This window comes from Micropterus dolomieu, linkage group LG16 (genome assembly GCF_021292245.1).
Source record: "Micropterus dolomieu isolate WLL.071019.BEF.003 ecotype Adirondacks linkage group LG16, ASM2129224v1, whole genome shotgun sequence".
NCBI lineage: Eukaryota > Metazoa > Chordata > Actinopteri > Centrarchiformes > Centrarchidae > Micropterus > Micropterus dolomieu.
The window spans coordinates 21,517,905-21,541,084 of record NC_060165.1 but is presented as its reverse complement, the minus strand read 5'-3'; the positions used below and the strand labels follow the sequence as shown (position 1 = coordinate 21,541,084).

The window sequence follows — 23,180 nt, the reverse complement described above, 5'->3', positions numbered from 1 at the left end:
ACACACACACATCACTGCCATCAAGGCCTGTGGTCTACTTAAGATGGCTGAAAACAAATTTAATGAAACCAAAGTCAATGGCTGTGCTGTTTCATTGCTCTACTTTCCCTTTTGTTATTCTCGGCAGGAGAGAGAAAGAGCATTATCTTAAGAGGCAAAAACAAAACAAAGCCAAATCCTGAGCTTGGTTAGCTGTCAACACTAATACCACCGTATAAAGCTCAGCAAGAGAGAAAAGAGAAAGAAGGAAGGAAGGAGGGAGGGGAAATGAGAGATATGGAGAGAAACTGGGAAGGAGGGAAAAAACATCCAGACCTTTGAACGCGGGCCATCCATCTTTTGCAGAAAGAGCCAAGGCGCTCAGCAGAAACGCCCAATTCTTTAAAGGACTTAAAGGACATGTCAAATAAAACGCCAGAACCGGAGAAGGAGTCAACGAGCCAAATCAGGGCTAACAGTCCTCGGGGCAACAACCACTCCTCGCTAAGCTGTCCGATAAATCGCGGGGGCCACGCGCTGAGGGAGACCCTAGGGTGACGGCTGATGGGGGAAAGGAAGGTGGAAGGGAGGGAAGGGCAGCGGCGGTGGCGAGGAGTTACGGCCCCTATCACTGGCTGATGTTTAAGGTACATAAACGGCGAGTCCCACTCCTGCGAGACGACTGTATCGGACGAGCCTTGGCGGTCGCTGGGTTCAGACTGCAGCACATCATCCCTTTGCCCTCTGACTCACGCGCAGCGCTGATGTGTGTGTGAAAGCAAAAGAGCAGAAACAGAAAGAATAGCTGGAGACAATCCCTCATTGTTGCGAGTTTATGTGAGGCCTGGGAGGACTGAACGAGTCCACGGGTGAGACGATACAATAGCCGGTGTCAGAGGAGCGCCTCCCTTGTCTAGGACACTGTCCGCCCTGTGCTCCCTCCACCATTCACTCCGCCTGCTAAGACAATGAATAGCTTCACACTTGCAGCCATAAGGCGTACGAACGCTTACAGAACTGTCTTGTGTAGATTGCATGCTCTGTCTTTTCCCGAGGTGTTTGGAAGTAGGTGACTCTCCTCCTCACTACAAAGGAATGAGCGCCTCTTCCATCGCCCCTGTGGCCAAGACTGACAAGGTGTTATTGCAAGCAGACAGAGCTTTAGCGTATGTGTGTGTAGATGTTTGTGCGAGTGTGTGAAGCTCAGCAGGAGAGTGTCCTGGGGCTCGGATTAAGTCGTTGAGTGGATCCACTCCTGTCATGGCCTCTCCATCTCCCTCCCTCTTTCCCTCTTCTTTTCTCTCTCTCCCTCTCAATTTGAGCCAATTGTTTGCCTTAATGGCTTAACTATTGCTTCCATCACTCCAGTCTCCCTGCAGCACAGGGCCGTGACTGAGGGCTGATCTACACTGAGCGTGTGTGTATGTGTGCTCAGCCAGACTGCAAAAAAGTGTCTGGATAGGTCTTTGAAGCAGCTGCTGAGAACTGTTATTCCCTCAACTCACACTCACATTAGACAGCAGGCTCGTTCATCCAAACTACAGCTGCACGATACTGACCATAAAACCTTACGACGGTAATTTATTTATTCATTCATCATCTTCAGTTTACATTCACAGCTCTTCAGATCTCCCCTCCTCTTGTTCAGCATTTTGGCAAATAATAAACAAATAAAATTGGTTTTCTTTCCGGCAGTGAGATGAGAAGATCAATACTGTATCAGTCTCATGACTGTCAGTGTGCGGTTAGCCTAGCTTAGCAAAAAGACCGGAGGCATGGTTAGCACTGTTAGCAAGTTACTGTAAAATCCACATATTTACAACAAGTCAGTATTTTGGAACCATGGTTTCTGGACTGACAGTGCAGTGTTGAGAGAGCAGTTTTCTCTGAATCTTAATTAGACCTAATGAAGTTTCTTTGTGTCAGTTTTTAGTCTAACTAGGACTGAAACTTATTTAGAAGAAGCTATTTTGAATATAAGGACGCGTCGCTAAGTATAATTTTGTAACTTTGTGTTCATCCCTAGCAGTAGTTTCCCAGTCTTTAAATTCTTGGTCATGCATATTATTTTATTATCTCCTTAAGAAGCTGTTATGGTTGTGTATGTGTTAGCAAACAGACCCAGAGCAGCAATAGCATACATATGGATTTGTGTTTCTGGTCCAATACACAATCTCCTTTTTAGCCTGTTTTGGGATTCACCAGTTCCTGAGGAAAATATCTGTCCAGGTGCTACTAGATGCTACACTATGTTCACCCGCTTATCATTAAATCTGTCTGTCTGACACTTGGTGCTTGACAGGTATAGCGAACAGTATATTGTCAGAGATTTTTGCTGAAAACAGCTGCCTGGAAATGAGTCTGATGAAAGAGATGAAACTGAACCAAAACCGCAATGTGGTGGGCCTTAAAACCAAAACAATGAGCTGAAATACGCTAAAAAGCACCTTAGAGCTGAGAAAAACTGCCAAGTCAGGTGATTATTCTCTGTGGGTTCTTCAATACGAGACTGCAAGACCTTTCGTATCACACACAGTTATTTGACATGTTGTGTATAAAAAAATAATTTGTGCAGCTTTAAGAATTATATGTGGTGGCTATAATAGAAAGAATAAGATATATAAGCTCCACCCCCACAGATGAAGAGTAAACAGTGATAGCGATGAGCTACCTGAAATACATTAACGTCCTGCTATCACCTCTGCTTGCTTTGTTCCCAGCTGGAGTCCAACAGGCAGCTAGATAGAAATGTGCAACTAAAGCCGCATAAAAGTATCCGCGACTAAAAGACAACGGTAAAGAGACAGAAAGGACAAGCAATGCTGGTAAAAGTGGGAATAAAAGAAAGGGAGGGAGTGGGGGAGACGGATGCAGATGAGCCAGGTCTAGGAGTAAGCACAGCTCAGAGCTCAGCATGGGCTCACTCAAAAACCAGGCACACGTACACACATGCATACACACATATCACACATGCATAGGCAACAGTTCAGGCTGGCTGCGCTGATCCCCCTGCTGTTTTTCCCTTCTGTTTCTGCTCTAAAACACACATCCTCTCTGACTCCCTTAACCCCTCAATCGCAGCACACACACGCCACAAAACAACGCTCACACACACTCCACTGGGTTCGTGGAAGGGCCGAGCTGTCGCACACTTCTTCTCATTGGCAGCATGTTTGCAGGGTGTGTAATGGTCCCACAGGGGAACTAATCTTGTTGACAAGCAGAGTGAGAAACTTCAGTTCCTCCCCGAGGGAGCGGGGCAACCAAGGTCAGCTAAACACACACACACACACACACACACACACACCCACCTGTTAACACATACACATACAGACCTGGACAGTCACATCTCCTCACTCGTACAAACCTTGACAGATTTACACAACTTTCACACATAGACACAAAATGCGGAAGATGCTGAAACCGAAGCGAAGGCATCTGGACACACACGAGAAGAACTGAGCGATAAGTTAATAATATCACTTTCAGAAGATACGCGTCATACGCTTCATTGAAAGTATTTTCAGACAATGTTCCAAGTGTTTTATGGCATGAACCACTGTTGCTATGAAGACTGAAGGCCTAGCTTCTTACTATGAGTGACGGGATCCTACGTAAACACAGCATTTTCTGTGTTTTAGAACAATTCATATTATTTAACTTTTTTCTGCTCTTCCCAGGGTAATAGCACATGTTCTGTGCACCAATCAGTATTTAGAAACATTTAATTCAGAATCAGATGACAATTGGTGGGTGGTTTGGTCACTGTCAAAAAAATCTGATTCAACCACACCCACACAGTCCTAATTAGCTGAGTTAAAATGTTAAAAAGGTTATATGTTAAACATATCTGAATAAGTTGTTTGTTTTTTGTTGTATGGATATTTAATACAACAGAGAAATACTGTGTAGCCAAATTTCCAGGGAATGTGTCTTCTCCTCAATATGATAAACACAACCCCACTTGAAGGCACAAGACAGCACCAAATGGGGTTAATACCCACCTAAACAAACACGACACCTGTGTGCACACATGCACGGAAGCCATAGGCAGAGACATCCACATCTAGAAAAACACACACACAATTCATTTCATAGTGCTGAATATTTTCTGCTGCTGTATCAAACTGTAAACAAGATTAGCAACTTCACCACAACACACCATAAGAGGCGTGCTTTTTTTCCCCTGAATCCCACTCTGTAACTGATTTTGTCATCGGCGGTGCGAGGCGGATTAGTGACTCAAACTAAATGAGTGGCGTACTGTATCGACTGATTTATTTGGAACGCTTTTAGTTTTCCGTAACTGAGTTACAGCGAGGTAAACTGGCTCCCGGGGGCCCTGTTCGAGCCAAACGAGGGAGTGTGATATTGCCTGTGATTCACTTGAACTTTACAATTAGCAATATCCCGCCCACCTTGGGTACAGCACTGGGACAACAGCCACTGGTACGAACTGGATCCAGCACATTTTATACATTCATGTTTCTTTGCTGCAGGGGGGAGGACAACTTTGATGGAACAAGCACACACTGTATGAATAACTGTGACCAGTTGAAAGAAATGGATCTATGCGAGGCTGAATGATTGCCTTTATGTGCGTGTGTATGCATTTGTGGTTGCCATGGAGACCTGGCAGTACATGCGATCAGATAAATGTCACAGTAGCTAATGAAGCTGCACCGGTGCCCTGATGCTCAGCTAGCTCTGCGCTAACGAGCTACCGAGCGCCGCCGCCCGCTAATGAGAGGGAGACACACACACTCACACACACACACCTAAACTCACACTCTCTCTCTCTCTCTCTCTCACACACAGTATGAAGAAAACACACTGATGCATGACACACGTGGATAATACGAGTGAAATGGGTCTTATTTTGCTCGTTTCTCATGTCTCTTATTTTCCTGCATGTATAAAACACCAGAGGAGCCCACACTGTTTCCACACAAATGAAGACGCCTTGTTAGATGCTGCTGACGCTAGTCTGTGCAGTGTAGGGATCTGTGGCAAATAAAGCTGTCTGGATATGTATACTTGAATTATATTGAAAATTAATGAAAATATAAAAGGTTGCTAAGCAGGAAAAATGTCTCCTGGTATTCTTAAATGCTTTTTTAAATTCTGTCATTGCAGTTTAAAATATGAGCTACATGAGAGAAAAATGACATTCCTCCTTTGGACAAAAGCCTCTGCTAAATGCTCTAAATCTAAATGTATTAATTTTTGACAATATCTAAATCCGGACACAGGTGAAAAAGCTTACTAAGTGAACCTTAGGTTTAGAATATTTTATCACAAATATGTGTTCACAAGGTCAAGAATGAACCTCCACCATCATATACTTGTAACATGTACATGTAATAGCTTTTTGGCAATAACAAACACTCTGTTATTCGGGTTTTGTTCCTGATTGTTTAGCTTTGGATTCGGTTCTAGATTGATAAAATACAGAAATTGGTTATGCTCTGCCGCTATGTTAAAACCTGAAAATAAAACATTTAAAAAGATAAAAGATTCTATAAGCTAATTCAAAACTATTCAGATTTGATCAAATGATACAGCATTTCAGCCCCATCTGTTGTTTAATAATTTTATGTTTCATCACTTCCTTTGAAAGATAATCAGCAGCTCTTGCTTTCACTGTCAGTATAATCCAGGCAGTCCTCCTCACAAGAGGACTTTGTAGTGAATAGTCCTTTTGCAACAGGAACCACAAATCCAGGTGAGAATCATCTTAAACATATCTGATCCTTTTGAATACAGTATTTGAATACAGTATTATATATGAATAACTGTAAATGTATCACAGCTGAGGAGTCAAACTGGTATTTGAATAACTCCACTGGATCTCTATTCAAGCTGAAGGTTTTAACTTCATTTTAAAATCTTTCCCTGTTCCATTCACCGTTGATGAATGAGAACCCATCGAAGGCGGTACAAAATCGAACTCCACCGTTTGCACCCTACTGGCATGTATGTAAGTTATTTACGTTGCAAAAAGACTCTTGAACTGTGTATTATTCTTTGTGCCACCTCTTCCCATATACACAGCAGACTTGTCTTCCATGTACTCCCATGAGCCTTGAGAAACAACAAGGGGAAGAACAGCGCACCGTCACATGCGGAGGAGGACATCCACTTAGAGCGAGTCACACTTACGGTACAGCTGAACTCTGAACTGTAGAGGAGCGCTCTCTACAGTTGTATATTACATAGAACTGTGCACATCTAAACCCCCGACAGACTGAAGCCCTTTATATTCATAGAAACCTTTGGAATACTGTGATAGATTATACAATTCAAGAAGGTTTTAAGAGTCTGCTAAATGAGCTGAAATGTGTCAATTAATCACACAGTCTAGAGCTGAAACAATTACTCAAATCTGAAAAAAAGAACACTGCAACTGTTAGTTGCAGCCTTAAATTGGTTGATTCACAAAAAAAAAAAACTATTGATAACCATGACTAAAAGTTTACAATAAAAATGTCAAGAAATTTGATTGATTAGTCTATCTTATGATAGTAAATTGAATTTTGCACTGAAGGCATACAACATTACTTGTATGATCCTCTAAAATATGTAGGACAACACATTTGAAAGCAGAAATATGTTTTCCACATATCATAACACCTTGCACTCAAGTCAATGTATTTACTCCTCAAATTAAATTTTCTGGAGGGTTAAACTGAACGTGGATGATATAAAATGTTTTGCCACCACCTTTGATAAATGAATAAACATACAAATTTGATCTGGTCACCAAATATCAATAGGTTTGTATCTGCTGGGAGCACGAATGTGGGCAAATATCGTGTTTTTACAACTGATTTTCTCATTGGAAAATCGAAAACCTGGCTTAATGGTGCCCCTGTAGGAAAGGTTATAAAATCAATAGAATCGAATGGTGTTCTTCCTCTTGGGGGTGTGAGCAAAGCAAATTTCATGCACACGTGGTCACCACATTTTCAAGCTTACAAACGTGCAAATGGAGGTGATCACGTAACGTCTGCTGAAGAAAAATTCTTAGCAAACATAAACCGCACATTAATAAAACCTTAATGTGTTTCTATTTTGGGGCCTGTATTTTGGAAAACATGTTTAGTTTGTCCCACTTCTTCCTACTTCCACAGCGCAGTTCCTAGAATTATCTCACTAAAATTATGCTTTCTAGTTTACGTCAGCCTGACCTGGACTTTCTGTGTGTGTGCGCACGTGATAGAAGGAAGGAAGAGGAAAGGAATTAGAGCATCGTAAAGCCTCAATACCAGATTGGTCAAATCCAGGCAGTAGCAGCAGCAGCAGCAGCAAAATTCCACCCTAATCTTCAGCACACTTCTTCTCTCCTTCACCACACGCCTCCTCCCCATATCTTGTTGCTATGGGAACAGCAGTGTCGGAGGGGCATGGGGTGAGGGTAGCTGGGGGTACTGGGTGTTTGGTAGGCGGGTGTCTCTGGATGACAGCGCCACAGTGCACACACACTCTCACCCTTGACTCAGATTTGTGGTGTGTCACCAGTTTTTTCCCCTCTCTAATTCAGACTTATCTCTGTTGGAAAAAGCCTTCAGCTCCCTGTCTTTCCTCCTTCCTCACCTCCGTATTCCCTCACTCAATCTCTCGTGTTTGCGGGCTTAATGAGAAACAGCTTGTTTGTGGTGTGAGTCTGCGTGCGTGGCTGTGCGGCCGTGTGCGACCGTGTGATGAAATGGCAACGGCTCTGATTGTCTGGCATGGCGCTGCGGCTGCATTCTGCCAAAAGTCATCATCTGACTCGCCGACGGGGATGATGGCCCATTTGACTAATGCTTCTCCACAAAACGGGCCAACAATACGATCCAACTTACAGAAGAAATAGCGGATGGGGACGGGGTTGGGGGGTGGGGGGATCATATTAGATTGGTACCGCTTCAATTCAGTTGTCCCAGATTCGGGATGCAGGTCAAAAAAGGTCAGCAGGGCCTTAAGAGCATCCTTTGCTTGTGTGTTTTGTTTGTGTTTTAGAGTAAATCCTGAATATTGTGTACCTGTACAACATGTAACACCCTCCACCGCTGTGTCCTGCATGAACAATAAATGTTCAACTCGTGTGTTCACGCACATCGGTCGTGACACCTCTAAAGGGGACGACTGAGCAGAAAACCACAGGGTAGAGACAGAAAATGGCGTAATAAGGGCAGCGTAGAGAGACAAAGAGAAACACAGAGAGCGGGGAGAGAAAAGGCAGCCAGTTGTCAACGACAAAACACCACTGATTTAACAACACGAATGAATTTGTTGTACTGGCTTCTGTACAATTACATCCCATTGTGAGTAAACCTCTATGCCATTTGCAGCGCACAGGTTACAAAAGCCTGGATATTACCTCTATTAGCATTTGGCTAGGTTGCTGTTTTCATATATGACGGTGATAAAAAACTACACACGTGTGTTGCCAAAATTGTCCATGTGCCTGTTTTCTGAGGGCGCTCAGTGTGTTCCTGTGGCGAGGACAGGCAGAAACCGCCTCTGACACTTTAATAAACCACCATTACCGCTCTTCTCACACACACACACACACAACCTCAGAGGGGAAGGACTGGTAGTTGTGACGGTACGAGCGGAGGGGATGCTGGGAGCGAAAGCAGAGAAATGAAGTTGAACACGGTGGAAACAGACAGCCTAGGGAAACCTACTTATTGGCTGGCATTGGAGGGCAGTGTTTTCTGTGTGTTTTTGTGTGTGTGGTCGGACGAGAAAAAAGCCCAACCCTGAGAAGCTACTTTCCTCTGCGAGGACAAATCTGTAAGCTCTTGTTCGTACTGTAAATTCCCTCGTAGATCATCTAATGGTGGTTGCAGCTGAGTCTGTTTGTGTGTTTGACCTCAGGTACTCTTTAAATACGCAGTATAACCAGGGCATTTTGTCCACATGTACAACACATTCTTCAGTATGGCGTCATGCACTCACACACAAACACGCACACTGCACTGAGTGGCCCGGGCTGCTATCCAGAGGATCCCTGCTGCGATTCAAGTGAACGCCGCCACGCTTAGCCAACTCCATCTACTCCTCTCTTCTTGTTTTTCCCTTCATCCCTTTTTTCTTTCTTTTCTTGCCACTTTTTCATTTTATAACTCCCTTCACTGTTTCACATTTGTCCCGGGACATCCAATATGTTGCGGTATCAACACAGACATCAGTGATGGGAATGGGTCATTTATGAGGGTTTTTGTCAAATTATATTGCAAACTCTGCTGCTTTTTAAGTCTGTTAGGGCAAGTTCATGTTCAGGTTTCAAGATGGTCAAGACAGGTCAAAGTCAAGTCTCATCAAACCAAGTGTCAAGTCCTTGAGCGCAAGTACAAGTCAAGTTTCAATTTTGGTCAAAATAATGGTCAAGTTAAGTCAAAAGTCAGTCAAAACAGGTCCAAGTCAATCCTCAAGTCTCGTCAAATCTAATGTCAAGTCAATTAGCAGGTCTTGGAGGTGCAAGTCCAAGTCAGGTCTCAAGTCTCAAAATAACTATCAATTCAAGAGAAATTAAGCACAGACAGGTCCAAGTCAAGTCTCTAATTCACTCATGTAAAGTCTTTCAAGTCTTGTAAAACCAAGTCTCAAAGTCAGTTGGGACAAGTCCAAGACACTGCATGTGTAGTACTTTAATTCATTTTCCACATATCGATTTATAGACATCATTGCAGTGCATATTTGAGATTTTCAAGTTTCAGGAATTCATCAACTGCAAAATCACAATTATCAAAATTCATTATGTCACCCATTGTGTTCCACAACACAAAGAGGTTGGGGTTAATTTGTTAATTACTCATTAATTAAATGTTTCCACTTTCAACACTTTTGACTTTCATGTTATTCATCTATTTATTGCCTCATTTGTTTTTTTATATCCCTTCCTCCCTTCTTTCTGTCCTTCTCTGCTTGTCTGATTCCTTCAGCATGCTGTCAGCATTAAGGAGGAAATCACTTGCACATTGCAGCCCCGTGCTTCCAATACTCTACTTTCTAAAACTACAACAATTCACATTCTGAGCCAAGTTTATAGGGGGGCCTTGGATTTCAGAAGGCTGACAGATCAGGACAGCAGCAGGGCATCTTCAGTCTTTGGTCTTGCCTCCTTGATTGAAAGCGCCTCTAGAAGAGGGGCTGCTATTGCCCACTACAGTGTAATTATGCCTATAATGTTGTACAAGAGGAGGGGTGGGGGTGGAGGAGGGGTGGGGCAGGGGGAAGCGGGTGATAGCATTAAGGGATATTAGGCCGGGTGGGGTGTTCATTTTCATTAGGTTTTATGGGTTGGAAAAACATTGTCATGCATACCAATTAGCACTGGAACAGATGGCTCAATATGGTTCTATGTTTCGTCACACACACACGCATATGCACATAAGTGGTTGAAAAGTGTGTGTGCTGAAGGGAGCAGGAGCTCGACAGTAACAATCCAGACGACAACATCAGCCCGGTCAACAGGAGGAGAGAGTTCAGGTTGACAGCTGTTTACTGAGAAAGCCCCTTTCCTTCTCCCCTTCCTTTTTTAAATTTTCCTTTCTCCTTTCCTATTTCCTTTCCCCCGCATTTTCCTTTCCTTTCCTTTCTGCCCTCTGTCCCAGGTCAGAACCTCTAGAGCAAAATCAAATCTGGTTCAGTCTGTTCAACAGTCTCTCTGAGGAGGGAGCCATATGCTGGCATATGTTGAGGGAGAGGGATTGCCTGATTATGCATGTGTGCGCGTGTGTGTATGTGCATATAACCCATTGCGAGTCACAGTTGTTTGACCGATATGGGATATTGATTTTTAGAGTCTTAAAATCTTTTTTTCCACCCTTTCTTTTTTGGTTTTACAAATTTTTCTCAGAACTGTATTCAAGTCAGAGTTGAAAAGCCTCTGAAAAAGCAGTTAGTCTGTCAAGAGAGACTCACACTGAGGGAATAATAATAACATTTTCCATAATGATGCTGATCACTATAATAAAACACTTATAGAGCATATTTTAAAGATTTCAAACAAGTTTTATTCCATCAATACCGTTACACAACCAGTGCTGTACGGATCAATTCTACTATAGTTCATCCATCCATCCATCGTCAACTGCTTATCCAGCCAGTCCCAGCTGACATCGGGCGAGAGGCGGGGTACACCCTGGACAGGTCGCCAGTCCATCGCTGGGCCATTCTACTATAGTTATGTAATAAAAAACCTGTATCATCACATCAGATGGATGACACAATGAGAACTCAATATCCAGTCAATAAAGCTTTTTGGCCAACAGAAGGCAGAAAAAAACAAATCAAAACAAAACAAGCTGACAGATAGCCACCAGCATTTCCCTAGCTAAATTTATGGCTACTGTGTAAGCAACGTGTTAGCAAACAGTAGCGTACATGTAGCAACATTGAAATTCAGTTGGAGCTATTATTTCTGTCAGACAAGGTACAATATCAACTCTTCTTATAGCTCTGTTTTGGTTTCCACCAACTCCTGAGGGGCTCTTGAGCCGCTAAACCATACTCTAGGTATGTCACAAAACCAAAACAATGAGGAAAAAGCTGCCATAAAGCTGTTTAATTCTTCACAATTTTGGTACGACGAGCAACCGCAGAGTCATCTGAGTCAATGCTGCCATCAAAAATATTGATAAATGCATGTTGAAAGGGTTGGTTCAAACCAAATACAAAATACCTTTTCTACATGTATCTAGCCATACAGATAGCTTTTATTTTATTAGCTCTCATTGAAAATGCTTTCTGCAGAAGAAAAAGTCCCTATGAAAACTGTTCACAGTAAGGTCGATGGATTATCAGGGACACTGCTTCTGGAAACATGCTGTTAAGTTTTTTTGAGTGCAAGTTTTCAATGCTTTGAACACAACAAATGAAATTCCTTTCACCTTCCTTGTATTGTTGTGGCAGCTGCAATCTCAGAGACAGATATCTCAAAAGCTGCTAAATAAACCCCAAGCCATCTGCATGGCTAGATATCACTGGTAAGTCAGAAACATTTTTGTCCATTGAGTGACTGACTCCAACTGGACCCAAACACTGCCACATGAAAGGCCCCTTTGTACGACTTCTCATCTCCCAGTCCACAGTTGTCCTCTTACTCCTCACTGGCTTTAGAGCTCAGCTTTGCATCTGTAGAAGCAGGGCGGGTCCAGGTGCGCCTCCCCACTTCGGAGACTTTATACTAGCAAACCCTTTAGCTGTTGCGTTAGCCACGGCTCAGTGGGTCTGAATGGGGACACGCTAACAGGCTAGCGCTGCAGTCCCAGAGCCTATTGATCTGTGCTGCTCTCTAATAACAGACGGCAGAGACTCCCTGGCTCTCTGGGGCCATTAGGATGCATGAGTGGGAACCGTGCTAAATGGGACAATACACAGAGGTGTGTACAAGGGTAAATACTATCCAGTTTATATGAAGAGGCAGATACACAGCAGGTGAGCTTGACTAACACGTAATTCCTTTGGCTAACCTTGGAATTGCATTACTCCGCGTGTTTGTTTTTGCATGTGTATGTGTGTGTTGTGATCTGGGGATTAAACGCAGTGTTGCAGCAGCATGACTGAGGTTTCTATATTTAGGGTCACGCTGTTACATTTCCATGACATTATTTAGACCTGTGGGGACAAGCATGGCTTTCCGAGTGGCAGAAAACACACACACAATACACAATGCTCTAATGCTGGTGTGTTTCAGATCTACATTCAATCTCTGAATCTCCTGAACAGTAAGAGGAGAGAAATGGAAAGGCCTGTCTGCTCTCCGTGCCTCTAAATGTTTAATGAACCATCTCTCTCTGTCTCCCTCCCTCCCGCTACTGTCTCTCCAGCTCTCTCGCCCTCTCCTACCCTTCTGCTCAGCCCTCACCCATAATCTACTTTTTCTCACTTCATCCTTGTTTGTCTGTCTCTCTCTTCCTTCAGGCTAACAGACACCACATATTGGTTCAGGATGAGGTTTGAATGCTGACGAGGAAGAAGAAGAAGAAGAAGAAGAAGAGGAGGAAGGCTCATCTGCATCCCATTTCCCTTCATGACTCAACCACCCTCTGGACTGGATCCAAACTCGCCAAATATATCACTTGTTCTCACTCCATTTTTCACTTGATGTTAGACATTTTGCAATTTGTGGGGTCCGTCAGCGCTCTTCTCTGATGGGACGGTTTGGGGTTGACAGTATATTTCATTCTGAGTGGATTCTAGCTCGTGTTTCCATGTTAACCACATGAGGGAAGCATGCGGCGGCGCTGATCCAGCTCCTAAGTGCTTGTAATGTAACTGGCAAATATTTTTGGCATGAGGGAAAGATGTGAAAATGCAGCAGTGCTATTTGTGAACTCCATAGTCACAGCTGTTATTATTTAGACAACAAGCTTTGGCTGTGCAGGATGAATGCTGTTGTGTTTTATTAAGCCTAATCTACTGCACTCTTCTTTATCTCTTAATTCTGAAGAAGCTGTCTTTATCTTTTTACTTGTTCTGAATAAGCTGCTTTTACCTGTTAAACAGCTCTGGTAAATCTGTTTTTGTCTGTTAATCTACTCTGAATACATTGTTTACAGGTTAAACTTTTAATCTTCATCTGTTGACGGCAAAATTTGAAAATCTGTCACATTTTAGCGAGCATTTAGTGGTCACATTAGCAGACTGGATTCAGGTAGAGCTGAAGACTCACTTGTCACATAAGGCGTTTCAATCATGACTTGACTTGAACTTGCCTGCTCTGAGAATTAATTTTCTTGAGATTTGACTCTCTGAAAGACTTGTGTTGCCTTGAGATTTGAATCAGCAAGGAACAGCAACAGGGAGGCCTTGCATATTTGATTATATATTGAAAACACTAACACACAGCTTTACAAGGAAAAAGTTGAAATGCCGTGTCATTCTAATGGTCAGTATTCAGAAACCAATTAATACTGAGTAGCATTTTGTTTGGACTTGACTTGGACTTGCTTTGAATAGACTTAACATTTGTTTTGGACCTATCACAACTGATTTGAGACTTGACTCAAGACTTGCTTTGAACTGGTCACAACTGACTTCAGACTTGTTTTGAGAAGGCTGGAGACTTGACGTGACTTGAGTTAAACTGGTCTCGACTGACTTGAAACTTGGACTTGCCTGAAAATATTTGGCTGGATTCAAGAAAGTGAATCCAGTGTTCTAAGGAGATACAGGGAGTCATTGCATATAAGTAGTAATTGTTCATTACAGATCAAACACAACTGGTTCTTTCTGAATGAATGAAAAACTCTTGGGAGTAAAAAGAATTAATTTCTCTGATTTTGTTTTGCCCGGCCCCTCTGAAGAAGATTTAAAATGCGTAAAAACCTCTAACTGCACTGTGAAAATATACACATAATACACTAGACAAACGACACCGCACAGTTGTGCTTGCAAGTGTGTATTTCCGCGCTTGTGTGCGTGCGGATGTGTACGAGTGTGGGTGTGAGCAAGAGAGCGTACTTCTACTCCCAGCCCCAGGACTTCAAATTATCCCGAGGCTCCTTCAAAACACACTTCAGAATTTTTGTCTGCTTTCCAAACTCATTACTTTAGTAGGGCAAATCAAACAGGGCGCATTAAACGGAACTCAAACGTGAAGAGAGTGGAGTGCAGGGGGAAGAAGAGTGTGTGTACGTGCGTGTGTGTGTGCGCCAGAGAGAAAGCGAGTGTGCCTGCGTGTTAATTAGAAGGATCCTGCTCTAATTAATGGCCTATGAATAGCCATGCTGGGTGAAGAGTCAAGGTTAGACACCTGCGTGGCCATATTGACGCCAAACCGAACTTCTTCTCAGGGTCTATCAAATTATTCACGTTTGATGTACATACAACATTGGCAGCCTCATCTGCTGCTGAGCCAAGAAAGGAAGCAAGGTGTGTGTGTGTGTGTGTGTGTGTGTGCATGTTAAAGAGACAGTGTGTGTATCCAACATGGATGATGTCAGAGCAATTAGCGAACACATGAATCATCACTGGGGAGGTAACGACCTCGGAGCACCAAAGAGGAGAGTCAATTACTCCATCATACCGGAACCTGGCAGTATTGCACATTATTTATTACTCATTTCAGAAGTGATATTACGACTCTGCCGTGCTCCATGGTGACATTAATTTGTTATAATCCTTGAATTACTACTTTGTTGCACACTTTCAAATTTACAAATTGAATTCTTGCTTACGCCAGGAGCACTTCTGAAGACTTTTTAGGCCCAGCTGACTGTGAAAAGACTCACACATTTAAAAACCTACTTTCACAGGTTACATTCATTTACATTCAGGTTTCCGTTGTTAATTGGATCAATCTACAGGATCGCCATTTGTCCAGATTTTGCTTGATTCGACACATTTGAAAAGTAGTGATGATTTCTGTTGCTCTGGGAGCTCGATCCACAAGCGAGAGATTTCATTCATAAACAAGCTAACGTGTATCACATGTCTGTCTTTTGCAGACAAGTGCAAGTCTTTACGGTTGTAAATTAGCCATCAGCACAACATATAACAAAACCTTTGTTTAAAATTTTGTATGTTTTTGGCTTTATAAACCAAACCGTTCTTTTCCACAAACCAGTGTATACTGAATGACAGCCAGTATGGTATTCCCCTCTATAAGGGCCAATCTGCATTATTTATATATTAGTTATTATATATTAATTATAATATAGTTAGTTAGTTAGTTTTTTTCCATGAATCTATAAAAAAAGGACATTTGGGGACAATTTATCTGTTGATCATACTTGTATATAAAAGAGCCGTAACACAATAACAGCGAGTGTGTGAATCACTGATTTGTTTTTTTAAGAAGCAAAGAAAACAAAGAGTCACTTTCCCGACAGTTTTGGAGTTTCGGCGCCATTACACATAGAAGTATTGCTCGGAGTCAAAACAAGACATATCTTGTGGTTGCACTGGACGGAGGAAAAATTGGAACTTCAACTTCTGCTCTGTGGAAATCTCCCTTTGTGATGTCTGAAAGTTGGAAAACCAAATGTTCACCGTTGACATTTATACACGCAAAGATTAAAGACAGTCACTTCCTGGAAACAATAGTTTTCTGAAAGGTGACCAGATGCCGCACGCTCATGCAAACTGAACATTCATAGTATCTGAACAAAGCTGCCTTTCCGCTCCCTATATCAAATAAACTGCCTTCTCCCTTCAGTTTACTTCCAAAACGGTGGATCTAGGGGTTTCTGGAGAACTCTCGACATTACGGTTTGATGCCATTTTTTGCAGTGCCTCTGGGTCTCCACTGGAATCTGTTGTAACTGCTGTGAATCCAATCTGACGACAGCTGCCTTCCGCCATGAAGGAACAAGTTACAAATGTTTCAGCACTACACAAGCTGAGTATTGGATATTTTAAAGACAAATTGTATTCCTTTAAAATGTAAACATGCCATTTTTTTTACTTGATCTTTAATTAAAGTAACATTATGTCTCAATACCAATTTACTTAATCTGCATTTATGGTGATGGGTCTTTAGGTTGAAGGTAGCAGACAAACCAAGGGTGGAGGGCAACATGCTAAGCATACACATAGGACTGGGCGATATGGCCAAAAATGTAATCACCATAAAAACATTTCATATAATTCGATCATCGATAATTATCACGATAAATGTCATCATTATTTCTTTCAAGTTTAAAGGCAAATGTTTGCCCCTGAATGAAAATTGAAGGGCCAGATGGTTAATTTTGTGGCTAAAATATACTTTATGGTCAGAACGTGACAAACACTTGATTCTAAACAGTGGATCACTTCACATATCTGAGGTAGAACATTCAAAACAATTATGATTAGATCTTTATGATGAGATCTTCTCTTTTTCACCCCCTTTTCCACAACAAAATAAACAATTCGTGATTCTAATAAATTAAATCAGATATTTATTGACGATATATTGAACATTTGTTATATTGTTATTGAGGAAAATTATATTACGATAATTATCATTATTGTTTTATTGCCCAGCCCTACGTGCACGGCCTTCTCCCTTTTCAGTGTGTGTGTGTGTGTGTGTTTGAACAAAGAGAGCATTCCCTTGCCAACAGATCAATACTCCGGATCCATTCTGGTTTGTTAAGAGTAATATGCATGGATTTGAAGAGAGAAGAGGGAGGCTAACGGGCGCTGATTTAGCCAGGCTACACCGGACCCATTTACTTCTCGACTACAGCTAACAGGGTTTCTCCTGCCTCCAAAACACTTTGTACTGCCATCACAGCGCTGTATGCAGCAGAAGAGAAATTACCCCCATTATGTAATCTCTATAATGATTCCTATTGAGGAAGCAGAGGCTACAACGCCGGTACAGTAAATTACACTAAACACCATTACTCTTGACAGCTCCTTTTGAGTGCGTGTGCATGTACGTGTTTGTTTGAGAGTTGGTGTGTGCTTGAACGTGTTAGGTGAGTGAATGATTGAGTGTGTGTGCACAAGTGTGTGAGCGCAGCTCTCACAGTGAAATTAAACTGGGGCTCAGGTGAGAAACAGAGCAATGCTTCAGCACAGAAAGAGGAAGAAGAAGAAGTGGCAGTGAGGAGTTAAACACCCCAAGGACTTTGCAGACGATGTAGAAAAAGCCTGTCTGGGTTAAAGAGGAAACGGAGGGGGGAGGAAGAAGTGTAGAGAAAACGAGGGAGGTGGAAAAAGAGAAGGGGAACAGAGGGAGCTGACAGGGAGATTGAGAGATGGTGAGATTGATGGCACGTAATGATGAAACGGATGGAGGACGAGACAAGAGAGACATGCACGTCAGAGGCCATTACTCATCTACAGCGCACACTCACACACGCAAACACAGCAAACGCCACCCAAGGGTGCCGCAGGAACTGTCTACCACCCGCCTCTATTTCTCTCACTTCTCTCTGTCGCCCTGTTCATCCCACCCTCCGTCTGTGCCTCCATCTTTTGCTTGCCTCCTCTTACACCTCAGTCTCTGTCTCTCTGGAGATTCATATCATTCATTTCACATCGTCAAGAAACTGTGAAGCCTGTTTATACCATTTACATTTCAAGTGAAGCAGCAGCGGACAAGATATTACATAATGATAAATTATCAGATGTAGTGCATTGATTGTAGATGACACTTGAATGCTTCCCTAAAAGGGTTTTTATTGTTCTTTATAGGTAAGTGAATTTACTTAAGTTCTGTACTTCAGTATAATTTTGAGATACTTGTACTTTGAAAATATTTAAGTAATGTATGATTCTTTATACTTATGCTCCACTAGTTAGTTTTACTTAAATTACATTTTCCTAGCAATATGTACTTTTACTCATGCAGAAGCTTGAATGCACGGCTGTTACTTATAACAGTATTCTTACTTGAATTACTAGTTTTACTACGCTAACTACGTCTTCCACACAGCAGCCCCATAAATATTGCGTAGAGGAACCCACGATTCAAACATCGAACTGTCAGCCTGCTGCGTCACTGTACAAAGAACACCCCAAGATAACGGCAAGGACGAGTGGTGGAAAATGTGTATATTTATTTGTATAAGCTGCCTGAAAAGGCCTTAAAACTTGAGTTTTACAGGCAACAAAATTAGCGTGTAGGCTGTTAAAGGAATTTAGTCTAAGGCAGCTGCTCTGCGAGGTGCGCTTAACTGTAGCGTACTTCATTGGAGGCTATGAATGTCTTAAAATCCAAGATTCAGCTTGGAAGATTCTGATTTAGTCACAATGTTGGTGCCAAAAAACAACTTTGGTTGATCTATGCTCCCCATTATGATAATGCAAGAACTTAAGTTTGGAAGTCCATATGCTAAAATATGAATAAAGTCCCACAACTTGACCCTTTGACAGACCACTGTTGTGCATTACGGGAATGAACCATGTGAGACAGAGTAAATTCCTGTCATACATCTGAGTTTTATGTGTATGTGTGTGTTTTAGTGCAACGTTTTCCATAATGAGCACCCAGGGGACTTGTTGCAGTAAGCTAACTTCTCAAAGAGGTCTGCACAGACTTCTGGGACACCTCTGATGCTCCAGAGAGGCCTTAGACAGACTAAATGGCCATTTCCATAACAGCATACTCACAGCCAGCACCATCAGTTCTGTCCCAAGGGCTTTTCATTCACATAAAGAATGAGACTACATGTTAAAACCAAGGACAGAAAACTAAAGAGGTGAGTAAATATTTATATGTAAAAGACATCAGGCAATCAGACCTCCCTTTTAGGTGCTGGCCAGATATTGAGCCAGAAGTATGACACCAGAGCCAATGATCTACCAGTAAGAAGACATGAAATAGTTCTTATTACTACAGGCGGCTCTCCTATAAAACAACTTGTATAGATTTGAAAACCACTGAACTGGTGTAATATAATTCAGATATGTCTCTGTGAGTTAAGTTAGACTGGTATACAATAATACAAAACCAAAAGTGGACACTCTGCTGCTGTATAAATGCCTCCTTTCTGCTGCTGTGGACTTGTGTAGGCTGTTTAAAATGAGCCCGCTCTCGACTAAGCTGCATTCACTAAACATCTGCTTAACATCCCGCACACACACCCCTTAATACAATGAGCCGATATGCTGAGCGGCGGAGTGTGTGCCGTCCTCTCTCCCCGTGGAGGCTTCAAATGCATCACGCCTAATCAGAGAAGGAGGCTCAGCTCATACCGCCGGCTAGTGCTGCATGCTAATCCTCTGCAGATGAAGACGCTAAGCTAAGCGCAGGCTGACAGCCATGCGGTGAGAATGGCAAAGGAGGCTAACTGCAGTGTTACCGCTCCTTCCCGCCTTCATTTCCCACAAACACACACTCCTCAAAGCTCTATGCATTTGGGTATTTGTTTGTAGAATAGTATTTCATGACTTGGCGCGTGTGCACTTGTGTGAGAATGCGTGTGTGTGTAGGAAGACTAGCCAATGACATTAAAAACCTTCAATGTCAGCCTGGCCAGCTGAGATCTGATTTGGCTGTGAGCATCTGTGTGTGTGTGTTTTTGTGTGTCTGTATGTGTGTGTGTTTTTGTTCATGAAGGAATTTGACAGTACTCTGAGCATAAAGTTAACTTAAGCAAACACAAACAGTTCAGTGAGTTGTGATTGTTGTTGTTTACAAGCGGAGGTGAGGCAGAGCCGTGGCCTTCTCATTAAAACAAAAACCTCTTGAACTCTTCTCATTAGTGTGTGTCTCTTCATTGTATGTGTGTTCACACCGAGGAATGATTTGTGAGTGGTTTAGGCACAGACTCAGTTTAACCACACTTGTGAGTAGGTAAGCACAACCATCCATCCGTCAGTGTGTAAGAGTGTCAGAACATCTGTGTGCCTGGCTAAAGATTTTGAGCGGAAAACCACCCGCCTCCGAGGGATCATAGTGGTGATGCACACACACTCATGGACACACACTAACTGGCTATAGTTGTGTGAAAGCACCCCAGAGAACCACAAAAGGCTATAATGTCTGCCGTTCAGAAAAGCACTTAGAAAGAGCTGCCTGCCAATCTCAGCCAACCACAGCCGCCATAAAGCCCACCGCTGTGCCCACTCACCGTCAATCACATTTCACCACCACACCCACCGCCTGACAACCTGCAAAACGTCTTGAAGCACCGAGCCAGCACTCCTAATTACAACCACCACTGCCAACTGCTACAACACTAACCCTCTGCCGACCAAAACCACAACTCCACGTAATGTAAAGGCTGCTGCCCGGGCTCCACAGCCTTTTAAATATTCAGCCATGTCCAGGATAAAAACCCTCCTCGCCTCACGTTAGCTTCCTGCCTCCCCTCTGACACGTTACATCCCATTAACGAGGTGTCACCACTAATATTTAGGGCGTTAATTTGTGCCGCTCCTGAAGCCGCTTTGATCCAAACAGAGTGTGACAACTTTAATGACTAAACAAAACAGAGGACAAACAAACCTAAAGACCTGCTGCTAAATCATGGAGGGGTGGTCTGCGGGGAGACAGACTTTTGAAGTGGAGGAAAACAACCAAAGGAAGCTTTTTATGTGGCCGCGGCATCATTACGCCGGGCGAGGTGAGGCAGAGGCCTAATTAGGGCCGAGATTGATTGAAGTGGTGTGTTCTTCTACATTCAGACATACACAGGGAACAAATGGAGAGAAAAATGAGGAAAATCCTGGTGAGGATGATCCTCAAAAGTGCTATTTTAAGAGTAGGATTTGAGATGTTGTCAAATTGAACTTAATCTGCTGTCGGGAACCTCACTGGCAGGTAAACTCCTCTTTATAAGAAGGGAGCGAGTACTTGTCCTAAGAAACCTGGACTCGAGAATGTATATAGTTAATTTTATAAGCTATTATAGACGGGCCAGTTTGGTGAAAATAAAACATGCTCGTTGATAGTTACTGACATCACCCTTACAGGATTTCTGAGTAGTGAAGTTCAAATGGTTCCTAACAGTTATCTTTGGCTGGCATTTATAGCTGACAACGCTCTATGCTGCAGCTTCAGGATTACAATTATCATTAACTTAGGGGTTACGGGAATCAATGAACTTGTCAATGGAAGTCCTGACAAGATGGATGGGTTGGGGTTATGTTGGAGTATTTAAAGAGAGGGGGATGATCATGGATACACGCACCTAGAAAAGAAAGCAAAGTCATTCTGTTCTTTTTAAAATGCCGAACATCTGTGGCATATCCCTAGCAAAAGCAGCACCTCACCCTCTCCTCCTCCCTCATACTATATCTCTCCTTTCCTTCCATCTTCTAAACCAGGTTATTCTTGAGAACTGGGGCTCCTGTCAGCTCCCACCAGCTCTTGCCTCTAAATGACTGAGGTAACCCTTTTATATGAGCAGCCACTGCTAAAAGCATGTCATTTTCTCCTGCTAATGTCAAGTGGGAACAGATCAGAACAGGCAGAGAGAGTTAATAACACTGCATTCTCCCCTCTTACAGATCCCTTGGGTGCTCCTGCTTATGTGAACTCAAACTTCCTGCGTGACCTTCACTGTTATGAACAGCGAGTAATCACCTGGGGTGACCTGCTCCAGCTTCGCTTGAATCTCACAATCTCCTAAAAAGCCCTGACTCATGATAAGGAGGCGGAGGGATTGACATTTTTCCTTTGCAACGTTTCCTCTAACCTTAGTCTTAAACTTCTTCATTTGTCTTTGTACCCTGTCTTTGTTTATTCCACATTGGATCCAAAGCCATTACATATCTTCCTTACATAAATCCCCTGCTCTGTGTAATTATCCTGTAGATTTATGAGCCCTACACGGTTGCTTATTTCACAAAGCCGCACACAGTGACTGACTTTTCCTAATGATCTATACATTAGCAGGTTGCTGAACAACCTGGACAGAAATAGTGGCACCTTGATTGGCCTACTCGGGAAGGTTTCACTGCAATCACATCTAATCTATGAGCTGATTAGACACAAGTTGGAGCAAACATATTGGTTGAAAAAAGGTATAAATACATAAATCATATTTTGTTTGTAGGCTGATATACGGTGGATGTCCTTGATTAGCTAGACTGGTGGAATTCAAAATTAATGATGAAGTAAAACAACAGTATAATCAGATAGCAGTCTAGCAGTAGATTGGCAAGAGTAGCAAATAAAAGAACAACAAAAAGTGGGCTAATGATGAATCCTTTGGCTAACATTAAAGCTTACTTGCCTCACAACTTCACAAATACTAACCACTGCCAGAACTATAAATTTACAGCAAACCAAAACAAGGGCAAGAGCCTATCCTGGTCTAAATCCTTGTTAAGCCAAGACAATGAATGAATCTTTCCCATTAGGCGTGATTTCATGTTTATTTATCTGAAATTTAAGTATTTTGTTTAACACTTTCTTTTGTTTTCATGTCATGGATAAAAACATCAAATCCTCCCCTTTACCTTGTTAGTGGTAAAGAAACATGTCATTTGTGATGATGCATATCAAATCAAGTGCATTGCTGGGCTGCCTCAAAAAGAGGTTGGGGCTGTTTCATCCATAACCAACAGAGCCATCAGCGGGAGAAACAGCATCTCTCTGTATTCCGCTCATGCTCCCCTCCTCTCCACTGCAGAGGCTAGAGGTCCACACACACTGTGGCTCCACTCATTACCTTGCCGCTTGGATGCCAGACCCCATTCACCCCGCTCACACGCACAGATACATGTGTGCATACACACACCGAAACTCACACATTGCAACCCCTTGATTAATCATCTCTTTTTAACCCCTCCTTCTCTTTGGAGACTCAGGCCCA

The 23,180-nt window shown here is 42.6% G+C and overlaps 1 protein-coding gene across 16 annotated transcripts in view; it reads right to left on the bottom strand.

Annotated features, from left to right (window-relative positions):
• celf2 (cugbp, Elav-like family member 2) overlaps positions 1-23,180 on the bottom strand; it is a 492,311-nt gene that overhangs the window by 76,236 nt on the left and 392,895 nt on the right. The gene's annotated exons all lie outside the window — the stretch shown is intronic.